A 14,271-nucleotide genomic window follows, 5' to 3' on the forward strand; every position below is an offset into this window, starting at 1 on the left:
AAAGAGGAATAGACTTCTTCTGACAAAAAATTTTAACAGAAACTGGTAATAGTGACTTCCCCCCACCAAGAAAGAAACTAGGAGGGTAGGGCACAGAATTTGGGATCACAAATTAGCAAATGTTACAAATATAGCAAATAACAGGAAAATCATTCTCTTCCTGGACTAAGGCCTGTTAGGCCACCTCCTAAGTAAATATGTCTTTAATCTGTTCACTTTCTACTTAGTCCAGGTCACCTCTGCTGTCACCTGCATGGCCAGCATGCCTCCCTCTCCTCTTGATCCCCTTGTCTACTGTCCACGCAGCAACTAGGGTGATCTTTTAAAACACAACCATGCCACCAGCAGCCTCACATGCTTGAAATTCACACCTGGTGTCACCCTTTGCCTGTTTGCTAAGCTTCGGCCATACTGCCCTTCTTTAACTATCACTGTCCTGAGCACCCCACCCTCCTTCAAAGCTCAGGGCCTTTGCATATGCTGCCCCCTCCACCTAGGACGCTCTCTGCCTCACTGAAGCAGGCTTCTCCTTTAGATCTCAGCTGAAATGTTTCTTCCTTGGAGAGAACTTCCCTGATTCCTCAATCCAAGTCTATCTTTAATTAATTATTCTCTCTCGCAGAACTCTGTTGTTTTCCTTCATGGCATGTATTCCAATTTGGTGTATCTGTATTTATTATCTGTCTTCTGCATTAGATTGTGAGGGCTATGGGGGCAGACGTCTTTACTGTGTTGTTTACAGCTGAAATACCAGAGCCACTTATTAGCACGTAATCATTTAGTACATATTTGTTACATGAATTAATGAATGAGCAAACTGCTTGGGAACTTGAGTTCAGGACTTTATATCTGCCTTACGCATACTGTAAACATGCTATGTTTCCGTTCCTCACTCCATTGGTGAAGATTTTGCTGTATCTCTCCTTAAACGTCGCAGTTGGAAAATGCTCCCATTATTCATGTGCTCCACAGATCTTACCAGCATGTTACTGATTTCTATGCCCAAGTAACTGATAAAAACACTGTACCTAACAAAGCCAAAAATGAAACATCAGGTCACAGACGGATGTCTCTCTAGGTTGAGAGCTGAATATCTCACTTCTGATCCCGGAGTTGATACTCCTTTGTGTCTTACTCTTCGCCAAATCAAGAGAACCTATGAAGTTTGTCACACAGCCAAATTGTCCACTGTGCCACCACCACGCTTAGCTCTCGATGTTCTCTAAACCTAGAGCCCTCTCACACACCGCACTGTGGCCTTCTGTAGCACGGATTCTCGGGGAGCTCCACTCAGGCTGCTGGAAATCACTGCTGCTCCTGTTAAGTGTACACATCTCCTGTTATCCCTTTACTGCACTAAGGTAGCTAGTAGTGAAAATGAGCAGGGGAAACTATAGGTTTCACTTTGCTAGGATTTTTATTTGCTCCTGTCTCATCTCTTTTAGATTCACTCTAATATCTTGCAAGTCGTATCATTCAAATAAATATTTACTGAGCATCTGCTGTGGACCATGCACTATTTGAATCCCCATAGATTTAGGGCGATCAACACAAACCCCCTCAGTCCTGTATAGTTACAGTATGATCAGGCTCACAGAGAATTAAAAAAAAAAAATCATATCTAAAAACTGATGGAACATTATCTGATTTCAGTATCCTATTTCTTAAGTTGCTTTAAAATACCAATCTCATTAGGGTGCCTGGGTGGCTCAGTTGGCTGGGTGTCTGGTTCAGGTCATGATCTTGAGGTCCTGGGATTGAGCCCCATGTCAGATTCCCTGCTCAGCGGGGAGCCTACTTCTCCCTCTCCCTTTGCTCTTTCCCCCTGCTCGCGCTCTCTCTCTCTCAAGTAAATAAAAAATCTTAAAAAAAAAATCAATCTCATCAAAACTTACACATCAGACTGGTTTTGTTCATATAAAGCTTTCATCTCCTCCAAAACTTGCCTGAGTCCATCCTCCTAGAACATACAAAATGATATTGATACACGTCCATTAATTCCACCAAGTCTGTAGCAATGTCTGATCTACTCTATGTTTATCTTTGATTCATATATCTTATCAAAAAGCAGTACCTGTGGGAATGCCTAGAACAAGTGTTGATGAGGATGAGGAGAAAGTGGAACCCTCATACATTGTAGGGAGGAATATGAAATGGTGCAGCCCTATGAGAAACAGTCTGATGGTTCCTCAAAAAGTTTAACATAGAATTACCATATTATCCAGCAATCCCACTCGTAGGTATACTCAAAAGACTTGAAAACATATGTTCATTCAAAAACTGTGTATAAATGTTCAGAGCAGCATTCTTTATGGCAACCCCGAAGTAAAAACACCCGAACATCCATCAACTGATGAACTAATAAACCAAATATGGCATATCCGTTCAATGGAATATTATTGGGGCATAAAAAGGAATGTCGTCCTGCATGCGTCAACATGGATGACCTTTGGAAACATTATTCTAAGTGAAATAAGCCAGACACAAAAGGATAACTATTGTGTGATTCCACTTACCCGAAATATCTAAAATAGGCAAATTCGTGAAGACAGAAAGTAGATTAGATGTTACCAAGGGCGGGGGGAAGAGGGAAATGGGGAGCTATTGCTTAATGGTTACAGAGTTTCTGTTTCAGTTGATGAAAAAGTTTTGGACAGAGGAGTGATGGCCGCACAATGATGTGAATGTAATTGAGGGCACTGAAGTGCACACTTAAAATTGGCTAAAATGGCAGCTTTTATGTTATATTTTACCACAATAAAAAATAGAGGAAACAAGCAATAAAAGGAATGAATTACTGACAACGTAAGCAATCAACATACTGATGAAGGATATTCTCAAATACACTGTACTCAGCAAAAGAAGTCCGATACAAAGGAGTACATACTGTACGATCCCTACTGGCCCTTCCCAGAAAAAGTATGCAACTCCTGGCACGCTGAATCCAGACACCTCCCCGCAAAAAAAGACAACTATAATCTGTAGTCACGGAGAGTACATCAGGGCTTGCCTACGGCTTCAGAGAGTACGTAGCTACAAAAGGGAAAAAGGGAACCCTTGGGGTGACAGAATCCTTGACTGCGGCACTAGTTATAAGGATGTATAAATTCGTAAAAAACTAAAAAAGTCTGCTAAATTTGTATTTTGTTGTATATAAATTATATCTCAATAAAATTAACCAAAAAAACCCACCACTCTTTTAGAAGCAATAAGGCATGACAAAAGTATGTAAATAACTTTAATGAAAACAGATCTTAAAAAATTATTACAAGGGTAGTAGTGATACCTAGTCCTGGGATCAAGTCCCCCATCGGGCTTCTTGCTCAGCGGGTGTCTGTTTCCCCCTCTCCCCCTGCCCCTCCCCCTGCTTCTGTGTATGCTCTCTCTCTCAAATAAATAAATAAAATCTTTAAAAAAATCACTACAAAAAATGAACACTTTTGGTTTGCAACAACAGAAGGACCAAATGTGTTTCTCTACTATCCACCTTGGGGCAAATTTTTAAAAAAATTTCCTTTCGAAGGATAAAAATATTAAAATTCTGAAGTTCATAGATATTACACAGTAGGTCTGTCAGCAATCCAAAGATAAGTGACCCAACTACTTTTAGGGCCAACATACATGTAGCAAAAACATTTTGGCGCTATTGGTATAACTACAAAATCAAGAACTTAACCCTCTTCAAACATAAGAAAATACGTAATTCCCAATGAAAAACGTAAGCATGTTTTCTATCTTCCCTTTCATCAAGTAGTTAAACAGAGATCATGGAAAAGTCTGATTTATTAGAATTCAGTTAAATATTCCTATTATCAGCAAATAGTATTTTAAGGAATAGCTGAAACTCCTGTATGATTCATAGATCTGCAGGTATACAAAAGACGTGTGAAATAATTTTATAAAAATACACACATGGGGGCACCTGGGTGGCTCAGGCGGTGAAGCGTCTGCCTTCAGCTCAGGTCAATCCCGGAGTCCCAGGATTGAGTCCCACACTGGGCTCCCTGCTCAGTGGGGAGTCTGTTTCTCACTCACCCTCGGCCCCTCCTCCCTACTTGTGTTTTCTTTCTCAAATGAATAAAATCCTAAAAATAAAAAAACACACACACACACACATATGCTGGGGCCCCTGGGTGTCTCAGTTGGTTAAGTGTCTGCCTTTGGCTCAGGTCATGATATTAGGGTCCTGGGATCAAGCCCCATGTTGGGCTCCCAATTCAGTGGGAGTCTGCTTCTCTCTCTCCCTCTCCCTCTGCCCCTACCCTCTGCTCGTGTTCTCTATCAAATGAATAAAATCTTTAAAAAAAAATAAAAAAAAGAAAATACACACATGCTTTCAGATTTAGATTTATCTATAGTAAAAATTGTACTGTTTTGTGTTCCCACCTCAGGCTGGGAGCCCAAGATAATTTTTCTAAAACCTCACTTAAACTATTAGCAGTTCTACATATAGAAAGTGGACAATTATTTCAATTTGCTGAATACAGCACCTAACCTTGAGGTCGTGGAATGAACAAGGCAGAGTCCCCCCTCTAGACCCAGTGACTATCATCTTCCTGGGAACAATGATTCTTGAAAGGTCCTGTGGGTCATGGGCCTATCAGCCCTCACATCAATCAGATAGATTGGCCTGTCCCCGCTTGGCTGTGTCAGAGACTGGCCAACCTCCTCAGGCCGAGTCTTCCAGGCCGCTGAGTCACCTGAGCAGACGGGTTTGTTAGTGGAAGGTGCCTGTGCAGCAAAAAGCTGCAAAAGGTGCTCTGCCAAACTAAAACCTAGAAAAAGGAGTGATTTTATAACTTTTTTTTTTTTAAAGATTTTATTTATTAATTTGACAGAGATAGAGACAGCCAGCGAGAGAGGGAACACAAGCAGGGGGAGTGGGAGAGGAAGAAGCAGGCTCATAGCGGAGGAGCCTGATGTGGGGCCCGATCCCACAACACCGGGATCACGCCCTGAGCCGAAGGCAGACGCTTAACCGCTGTGCCACCCAGGCGCCCCTGATTTTATAACTTTTAAGTTTGCCTCTGAACCCCCCAAAAGTGGTAACTTAAGATTTGAGTGAAACAGAGAGCTGCATGGACTGAAGGTCTGAAGAGCCAGTCGTAAGGCCGGGGCGGCCAGCTCCTGCTGGACGAGTCTGTGTCTCTTTGGGCTTGTCTCCTCATGTGTTACATAACCTCCAAAGTGCCTGGTTGTCTGAGTGCAGCATGGGGTCGTATTTTAGAGCCTGCGTGCCTTGGCATTCTGGCATCTCTGCTGCCCGTCCCACCACTGTCTCCTAATTTTTAAATGAAGTAACTGTTCTGAAAGAACAACAGACAGGAAATCTAGGAAATCTGTGTTCAAGGTGAGGCTTTGCTCCAATATGCTGTAAGTTCAGACAAGTCCCTGAACTTGATCTATAATTTCTTTTGGCTCAGTCTCATTTGCAAAATGACCTAACTGTTCGACCAGGCACTCTCTAATGTTCAAAACAAAACTCACCTTTCCCCAAACACTCTTCCTCCTGATCTCTGATGCTGTATCTGAGAGAGAATCCCCTCAAGATCCTCTGTGATTCCTCCTTCATTCATTACCCATCCCATCTCCACCCCTGTTCTAACAGTTACACGTCCTGTTTGCCTCATCTCTGAAACCCAGACACTGATTTCTGGGCCCAGCGACCAGACACAGTTTGGACCATACGCAGCTCTCACAGTAGGTCTGTCAAAGAGCGATCATAAGCACCCCTGCCACTGTTCTTTCTTATCTCCAATCTATTCCATGTAGTGCTGCCATCACCACCCTCAAAACGTAAAAAACTGTCCTGTCACTTCCCTGTCTAAAATCCTTTACCAACTTCCAAATGCCTTATACATGAATACAGAACTCTCCTAGGCCTAGAACCCACCTTTATAGCCTCTGCACACACATCAGTCCCCCCTTCCTATGTGACCATGAGTCTCTGCACGGCTGTATCCTTCAGCTGCATTGCCTATCTTCCTTCTCAGAGTGGGGACCTCATCCTTCCAGGCGTGGCCCCAACGCCCCCTCCTCTACCCCAACTCCTACCAGCATTTCTCCTTATGCTCCTGTGTACACCTCTCTAGTGTCCTCACACTGCATTCTAATACTCACATTTCGTGCCCAGCAGAACATGCCCGGTATCCACGCAATGGCTGCCCTGTGTTAGGGAAAGTAGTCAAGGATGGAATTTAAAGTGCAAGTTTGAAACCAGACTGCCATGGTTTAAATCCTAGTTTCACTTCCCACTGGCTATGGCCAAGATACTTAATCTCCCCAAGCCTCTGGATACATGGCTGGAAGAAATGGTTTAAATCTCAAAGTGTTCTTATAAGAACAACGGGTAACATAGGCCACGTGCTTAGCACCCTTTTGAGGTAGTAAGAGAAAAATAAGAATAATGGTAATAAGTAGTAGTGAGTAAGGGACAGGCAGGGCTAGGTAGGGAGAGAGAGGTAGGGGGCTACGGGATCAAGCTCATACAAATCTCAAAAATTCAGAGATATAAGGAAACCAGAGCTAAGGGAACAAACCAGACCATCCTGTCCCAGGTGTGGGAGCTGGGGTCTTATTATGACAGCTACGTGTGACCAACAAAGAATTACAGGACGCTAAAAAGGAAGCAAGCCACTGACGATGTTATCACTAGTCCTTACTCAAGGGTGCTATCAACAGAGAAGTAAAAAAGATTTAAGTTCCCTGGTTAGCTTTCTATAAAAGACCAACCCTAAAAGCCCACAAGGGTAAACCTGTCAGGACCCCTCCCCCTCCCGAGAGCTTCCTCTGTTTCATCACTTACTGAACCTCTATCGGTTTACTCTCCTTTGTCTGAGAGATTCAGTCTTCGACTAGGTGAGACAAGAACCTCGCTGGTCTCCCACTTCAATAGCAGCGGCAGTGGCAGACAGAAAATTAATAGCGAAGACTGACGTCGCTGCTACTTGTATGTCAGGCATTGTCCAGAGAAGCTGACATATACATATACCACTCCTAGGGCCCTCGCGACAGGAAGAGTTGAGTACTATTATTATACTCTTTCCCATTTTTGCAGAAGAAACGGACAGCACAGAGAGTCTGAGTAACTGCCCCGAGGTCACAAGTAGGCTCCATGCCCAAAATGGGGCTTGAACTCAGGACCCTAAGATCAAGAGTTGCAGGTTCTGACCACTAAGCCAGTCAGGCACCCCAACCACTGAACAGACAACTTATCCAAGGTTACTCAGCTTCTAAAGTGGCAGACTTTATATGTAAGCTTTCAACGCCACAGAAGCTCCTTTGATTTTAGAAGAGTCGTTTTAAAACATTTGGAAAATAGCTCTAATGGTGAAGTCTACAAAGGGGGGAAAATACCCAGATTCACACGAATTCACACAGCCATAATTTACCTATATGATTATGGAAATTTTCATAACCATATAGAATCAAAGGTGGAAATTACTGCTATAGAAACAGTTTGTTTTACTTGGTTACCTTTTAAAAAGCAACATTTCTAAAAAGAAAATATGACTGCATTCTAGCTAACCCCAGAAACTATGTTCCTCTTTTGCAAATAAAGATACAATAGCTGTGTAATCTGAATTGAGTGACATTTCCTTTTCAGCTCTACAGTCAGGGATAATTTAGCTAAGTTTTATTAAATACACAGATCTATAGTGGACTGTGCTACAGAACTGTATTCCAAAAATCACCAGTATCCACAACCTTCCTCATATACCTTTTTAATTTCAGAATCTCGGCCTGAGCTTCTTTTCCTTACCTGTACAATGGGGCCAACAGTACACACTTCTAAGGGGCTGTGGTGATTGATTACTCTTTAAGCAAATATTCATGAAGTGCTCACTCTATGCTGCATATTGTTCTAGACACTGAAAATAAAGTAGTGAACAAAGTACTTGTTCTCAAGTCTACGTTCCAGCGTGGGATACAGATATACTGATGATAAATATATTAGCGAAAAGTGCTAAGGAGAATAAGCCAAGGCAGGTAAATAGAGTGATGATGAGAGGACCTGAGGGTTTTGTTGGTGTTCAGAGAAGGCACAGACCTGCAGTGTGGAGCGAGTAAGGCATGTGGAAACGGGGCCATAGGTTGGGTAGAGAATTACGGGCAGCAGGAATGTAAGTAAAAGGCCCCAAGGAGGGGAATGGGTGGCTCACACACGTGCCACCCACACCTCTCCTTGGGGTCCCCGCATCAGCAAGGAGGCAGTGACACTGGAGCAGAGTAAGGGAGGGAGACCCTGTGGCTGATATCAGAGTGAGGGCTGGAGGCCATGTCAGGTAGGACCCTTGTAGGCCCTCTCACAAGTTTTCTGTTTTATTTTCAGTGAGATGGGAAACCATACAGGTATTTTGAGCAAACAAGTGACAGGATTGGAGCTACGTCTTTAAAAAGAACTTTCCGACGGCTGAGTTAAGTAGACAAAAGTTGACAATGGTGGAGGCAGGAGACCACTTATGCTATTAAAATAATCCAGGTGAGAGAAGATGGCAGCTTGGGCCAGGGTGTGGCTGGAGGCGGTGGTGAGAAGTGGTTGTGTCCTGGATAGATTTTGAAAGGAGTGCTAATACAGACATAAGAAGAGAGGATTCAAGGATGATCCCAGAGTTTTGACCTACGGAAATGTAAATATAAGGTTGCCGTTCCTGAGGTGAGGAAGGTTACACGTGGAGTTGGGGGAGGGAAAAGAGTTGGGAGCTCAGTTTTGAACATAGGAACTTTAGGTGCCTACAGGATATTAGAGTGGATGAGTAGACCATTAGATAGAGGAGCCTGGGGTTCAAGGAAAGGGTATGGACTAGAGATACAAATGTGGGTGTCACCAGTGTAGCATAGTATTTAAAGACCATACAGAAAGTCAATGTGGAATATCAGGAGCAAGAATTTCCTGTCCCCTTCTAGGTCCGTCAAGCTGTACTAAGAATCAAATTGATATGAGACAGATTAACAGGAGAAAATCAAATTTAGTTTCCTACATACAGGGAATCCACACTGACATGGAAATTCCAAAGATAGGCAAAATAAGGTGTGTGTGTGTGTATCCATCCTGAACTAAAGAGAATCAGGTGGGGGTCTGGGACTTTGAAGGGAAAGAATGCAAGTCACAGGGCAAGAAGAGCGAATGTTTGGTAATTAGATGCTTGCCTTGCCATATAGATGGGTCACTTGGATAAGACTTATTTCTGGTAATAACCATTATTAAATTGGGGAAAGACCCCAATTTAGATTCTTGTATTAGTCAAGGAAGGGGCAAAAAGTTTCTTTCATAGGGAGGAAGTCCATAGGGTCTTGATTGCCTTTAGGTCAAAATAATCTTCAAGCCAAAGTGGCCCACCTTGGAGCAGCCTGGCCCTTGGCCCCTACAGGACCAAGAGTTGAGGACTGTACGGGTAAGGCCCAATGCCAGCCAGACTCAATAACCCTCACATTTCTCTCTTCTCAACAGCCCTCCCTTCCTTGCTTTTTTTTTTTTTTATTAAAGAGGATTTTGTAAGTGATAGGGTCAATTTTTTTTTTAACTTTGGTTTCTGGATTCCTAATCTCCAGTATGTGCATAACAGTTTAAAGAATTCACCATTTAAATTTTAAAATTGTATTTGAAGCTATCCACACAAATATGAATGCCAGTTGTGATATTTTTTATAACACTGTCAATGAAATTCTTTTGCAATTTAGAACTATCATTACAAAGCTAATAGAAGGAGCTATGAAATTTCTAAAGGCATTTCTAATTGATCTTAAATTTATCAATTGCCAATAGTTTTCAACTTACAGAAATGTTGAAATTTTGAATGTTGAAAGTTCACTTTGTGATAAGTAAGCCAATCTCTCGGTTGTAGATCCTTTCCAAGAAATATTAAAGAATGCCAAAGCTGTAACACTAAATTTGTGAAACAGCTCTTTTCTTTGTAAGATGAGTTGAATTAGTTCTTATCTTGGGTTCCACAAGTGTAAATTTATCTTTGAAACAGATTTTTTCCTTTTTTATTTTTTTTAAAGATTCTTCAGTGATCTGCACACCCGACCTAGGACTGGCACCTACAAAGCCAGATCAAGAGTCCTGTGCTCCACCAGCCAGGCGCACCTCCACCAGCGACTACTAACTGCTTTACACAACTCTAAAGTCATATACAGATTTTAAGAAGTAAGTTGTTTAATGAGTTCAGTTTTCATAAATTCAGCCCAATATTTTAAAATTAAATTATCTATATGCTTGTGTTAAAAAAAAAAAGTACCTGAGAGCGTATTTTTTAAATTAAAATCTTGTGGAAAATAGTTATGAATCATGAGAATGGTGATTTGTTACCGTTTGCTCTTTGTTTTCATAAGCCATTACAGAAACCTTTCCGAGGGGTTCATTCATACTGGCTTCCCAGCATTAGGGAAAATCACAATCTGGGGCGGGAGAGGTGGGAGCCCGCTTTCCTCTGCGGCTCGGGCTCGCTGGGTGCTTTCCGGCCGGCGTCCTCCCACGTTCGGCCACTGATTTGGGGCAGGACCGGCTGCGTTGGCTCCTGGCGCTGAGCACCCAGGCAAAGGCGGCCCTCTCACCCGCGGCGACCGAGCTCAGACCTCTCAAGGGCACCACCGGTCGCTCGCCCGAAAGCGACTGTGACTCCCCGCAAGGCTTCGCCCGCCCTTCTCCAAAATGGGGGCAGGTCGGCGCCGGGGACGCTGGGCGCGCTCCCGCGGAAGCATGGAGGGGGCGGGGCCGGTGGGAGCCCGGCGCTGATTGGCAGGCGCGGCCGACCTGATCCCAGGCGGGGGTCCCTAGAGTCGGGCGCTGAGGCCTGGGGCTGGGATGTGAGGGGCTGCGGGCTCCGGGCGGCAGCTGCTCCTGCGAGTCGCGGCGACTGCAGCGCGGGCGGGCGGGCGAGGTCAGCGGACGCCGTCGGCGGCTGGCCCTGTCGGCCGCGGGATGAGGAAGCGGACGGAGCCCGTCGCCTTGGAGCATGAGCGCTGCACCGCCTCGGGCTCGTCCTCGTCCGGCTCGGCCGCCGCGGCGCTGGACGCCGACTGCCGCCTGAAGCAGAACCTGCGGCTGGCGGGCAAGGGGCCGGCAGAGCCGCGCTGCGCCGCGGACGCGGGCATGAAGCGGGCGCTGGGCAGGGGAGGCAGGGCGCAGGGGCGGGGCCCCCTACCTGGCCCGCAGGCCGCTCTTAAGCCCCCCGCCCCTCCGTACGTTTCTTGCCTGCAGGAGCGCCCCACGTCTACCCTGCATTCTCACGTGTCCTCTTTCCCTCGCCTGGCCCGCCAGTGAGGCCCGCAGGCATCCTTTCCCCAGATAGCTGCTTGCCGGAGGGCCCCCGACTGTCCCCTTCCCTCCCCTGGTGCCCTTTTCTGGCCCTCCGCGGAGCCCAGCCCCGTGCCCTTACCCTCCCCAGGTGACCCAGTGGTACCCCGTCCTCGACCGGCTGGACCAGCGTCTTTCCCAGGGGCTGGGAGCAGGGGGCAATCACGACCCCACGTTGGAGAGTAGAGGAGGGCGTGGGGGGCGTCCCTTGTGAGGCTCCTGGACGCCTCTCACGTAAGAGGTGGGACGTGGAAAGACAGGCTCCAGAGCCAGAGAGCATTGGGATTCTTGGCCTCAGATCTACATAGAACTCAAAACTGAGCGCCCCTCTTGCTGGGCTGGCCTGTGCGGAAGCTTACCTTTTCACGGTTTCTCACTTTGGTAATTTTTTCTCGGGTAACTGGTTGTCAGAAGTGGCATTCTCTGCTGGACCTTTGGGGGAAGGTTCAGTGGTGTGATGTGGCCAGGGGTACACCGCATGGTCAGCTGTTGGAGGGAAACCTGTCGTTGCTTGTGCAGATGGCTAATGGTGCTTGAAATTGGATTACACTGAGTTGTCTCCTTAGGAATCTCTGTAGAATCTGGAAGTCTTAGTTTTTTTTGCGTTGTCTGAATAGGAGATGAATGCATCCAGGTAAAGCTGATTTCAGAATTAAGATAGTGTATTTCACAGGGACAGATCTCTCCATATGCTAGCTTTGTAATTAATCTGGCTGTTCACAGAACGTATCATTCATGGCAAGTTTGAAGTCTGGGTGTTTCACGGTTTTGAACAGGTTAGTATGTAATGTTCTCAGGTGTTGTTGCAGAGTCGTTTCTTTTGGGGTCAACTGGAACGCCCTTAATTGACACTGGCCACTTCAGTGTCAAATATTTATTAAAATAGCCTCTAAAAATATCAATATCATTGCCTAAAAGATCATGAAATTGAAATTGAAAATATTTGGATAAATAATATTTATCCAAATAAATAAATATTTATCCAAATAGGCACTTCAACATTTCAACCTCATTGCTTAAAAGGTTATGAAATTAAACTATAGTCTTCTCTAAGTCAGTGGTTCGCCTTCTTGCCAGAAGGGCAGGGACTGACAGTATTTTTTTTTTCTATAAAATTATCTAGTAACTGGTCAATATCTTTTGTGAAACTAATTCTAGCTTGAATGTACTTTTGTAAACAGGTTTGGCATTACACCTAGATAAGTTTGGGAATTCTTCCTTTGAAGAAATGAAATTATTAGGCACAATAGTGTTTGGGGAAACAGTGCTGGCCCGAAAGATGTATTGTATTTCAAAGATACGTTTATTTTCATTTTTGTATCAGGACAAAGAAAGACATTCAAGAGGTGCTCATATCCTTTGGAGGAACGAAAGACTGTTAGGGAATAAAAAGAGAAGCAGAGGGCAGGAAAGCCAAATGTATGTGTTACTCCGTGGTTTCCTTCCCTATTTCTTGGAATGTTCTCCTGGTCATTCTTCTCCTTTGTTTTCTTCTTCACCCAGGTCTCTGCCCAACTGTCACGTCCTCAGAGAGGCCCATCCAAAATAGACTTCTTGCCACTCCCAACACCCTTATTCTGTTTGCTTTTTTCATCACACTTATCTCCCTTGACCTTGCAATTGTCCGTGTACTTAATTGGCTTTATTGGTTCTCTCCTCCCCTACAATAATGGAACCCTATGAGAGCAGGGGCCTTGTTTCCTCCACTTTTCTGTCTCTAGTGTATGGCCATAGTAGGTGGCGGAAAATACTTATTGAATTAGTATCTCTAGAATAAATTCCTAAGAAGTGAAATTGCTGGGCCACAGAGTGTGTGTTTATAATTTTGAAAGGTGAGGCCAAGGAGTCCTCCAAAGTACTGATGGATACTTTTTCCCCGGCAGGTCAGTTACTTCCTTTCCCCCAAATACTGAATATCACCAAATATTTGGATCTTTTCTCTATTTGATTGATGAAAATGACATCTGATTTGTAGCTTTAATTTGCATTTCTAATTGTTAGGTGGCAATTTTTGTGTGTTTTTATAAGCCTATTGTGTACCTTTGAGTCTCTCAGTACGTGCCTTTGTTTGGGTCCTATTGTGCACATTTTCAAATACACAAAAGTAGGGAAGAGAATATAATGAACCTGGATGTATCCATCACGTCTTTTTAAACAGTTTGCCATGTGTTGCCAATCTTGAATCATTTGTCCCTCTTCCCTCCATTTCTTTGTAGGGTGGGGGACTAGAATGTTTTAAAACAAATGATTTTATTCGTAACTACTTCAGAGTATAACTTGGGAACTGGAACAAATAGAGACTTTTGAAATATATATAACCTCATTGCTATATTTATCAAAACTTTTTTATATTTATCAAAATTAACAATTTATTGCCTAGTACTAATTTAATGTAATATCCAATCTACATACACATTTCTCCAGTTGTCTCAGAAATGTCTTTAAAAGGTTTGTGTAAAAATCCTGTACATTTCTTAAATTTATTCCTAGTTGATCTTTTTTGTTGTTGAAAATAGGACCCTTTCTTGTATTACATATTTTTATTATTGTACTTTACTAATTTTTATTTTATTTATTTATTAGAGAGAGAGGAGCACAAGTAGAGGGAGTGGTAGGCAGAGGGGGAGGAAGAAGCAGGCTTCCTGCCGAGCAGGGAGCCCCATGCGATGTGGGGCTTGATCCTAGGATCCTGGGATCATGACCTAAGCCCAAGGCAGATGCTTAGCCGACTGAGCCACCCAGGTGCCCCTGTACTTACTGATTTTTCAAGCAGTAACTTATGTCATCATATTGTTTCTAGTAGTTTTTGCAGTTGGTTCTCTTGGATTTTCAGGTATAATATCATATCAGTTACAAATAATAAGAATTTCATTCCATGTTTTTTACTTTTTATGTCTCTTGTTTCTCTTTTTGGTTCCTTTGTATTTCCAGGACGAGATCAAATACTAAGTGAGAATGATAGTGGGTACGTT

General features: G+C 43.8%; 1 long non-coding RNA gene across 25 annotated transcripts in view; it reads left to right on the top strand.

Moving 5' to 3' along the window:
• Positions 1-14,271, top strand: part of LOC148108125 (uncharacterized) — a 122,938-nt gene that overhangs the window by 62,183 nt on the left and 46,484 nt on the right. For 24 of the 25 annotated variants that reach the window (XR_015721060.1, XR_015721067.1, XR_015721073.1 and 21 more), the window contains one exon: positions 10,006-10,150. This is a non-coding gene — a long non-coding RNA (uncharacterized LOC148108125). Of the gene's footprint in view, positions 1-8,332; positions 8,483-10,005; positions 10,151-14,271 lie in introns of all 25 variants that reach the window. The other variant, XR_015721074.1, reaches the window with a different exon arrangement.

Source organism: Ursus americanus, chromosome 22, assembly GCF_024610735.1.
Source record: "Ursus americanus isolate L20-20 chromosome 22, mUrsAme1.1.p, whole genome shotgun sequence".
NCBI classification, from domain to species: Eukaryota; Metazoa; Chordata; class Mammalia; order Carnivora; family Ursidae; genus Ursus; species Ursus americanus.